Consider the following 926-nt stretch of genomic DNA (forward strand, 5'->3'; position numbering starts at 1 on the left):
TTTGTTTTTAATATATTCAGTGTGATTTGTGAATACAGTTCTAAGAACATATTGATATTCTCGCCCTCCCCACTCCTTCTGATCTTCCTTCTTTCTTCTTTTCTTTTTAGTGTTTGAGACAATATATTTTAAATTTACATTGCAGTAAAAAGGCTTAAGACTTCACTGAATAAGAAGTTTAACATATAAAAAACAAAAAGACTACAGTTTAGTGGGAATATAGACATTGGCTATAAACAGTAACTGAATGGAAAAATGACCATTTCACCCATATACAGTAAATTTTAAAGTAATCATAGATCATTAAAATTGTAGTAGTATAATATTCTACACTTGATCTTAGCCAAAAGGCCAAGAAGCGATTAGTATAACATTCTTAACCATTGTTTCAACAAAGTATAAGACAAAGTTTTATAAAACTCCATTTGTAGCAACACTGATACACACAGACATTTCATTTTTCTTTCTTTATTTTAAAAACTTTAGCTCCCACATATAAGAGAGAACATGTGGTATTTGTCTTTCTGGATCTGACTTATTTCATTCAATACGTTGTCCTCTAATTGCATCCATATTGCTGCTAATGGTAGGATTTCATTCTTTTTTATAGCTGCATAATATTCCATTGTGTGTGTGTGTGTGTGTATACCACATTTTCTTTATTCAGGTGATGATGGACACCTTGGTTGATTCCAATTTTTGACTATTGTGAACAGTGCTGCTATAATCATGGTGGTACAGGTATCTCTTTGATACATTGTATACAATTATTTTGAATATATACCCAGTATGGGATTGCTGTACCATATGGCAAGCTGTCCTTTAAAAAGCAAAGAAGAAATAAAGTATTTTTCAGGTAAGCAAAAACTGAGAGAATTCACCACCATCAGACCAGCCTTACCAGAAATTCTGAAGGGCATCCTGCA

General features: G+C 32.2%; 1 pseudogene; it reads right to left on the bottom strand.

Moving 5' to 3' along the window:
* Positions 1-220: 220 nt before the first annotated feature.
* Positions 221-363, bottom strand: LOC133752362 (U2 spliceosomal RNA; annotated as a pseudogene).
* Between the last annotated feature and the right edge of the window lie 563 nt (positions 364-926).

This window comes from Lepus europaeus, chromosome 23 (assembly GCF_033115175.1).
Source record: "Lepus europaeus isolate LE1 chromosome 23, mLepTim1.pri, whole genome shotgun sequence".
Lineage (NCBI taxonomy): Eukaryota > Metazoa > Chordata > Mammalia > Lagomorpha > Leporidae > Lepus > Lepus europaeus.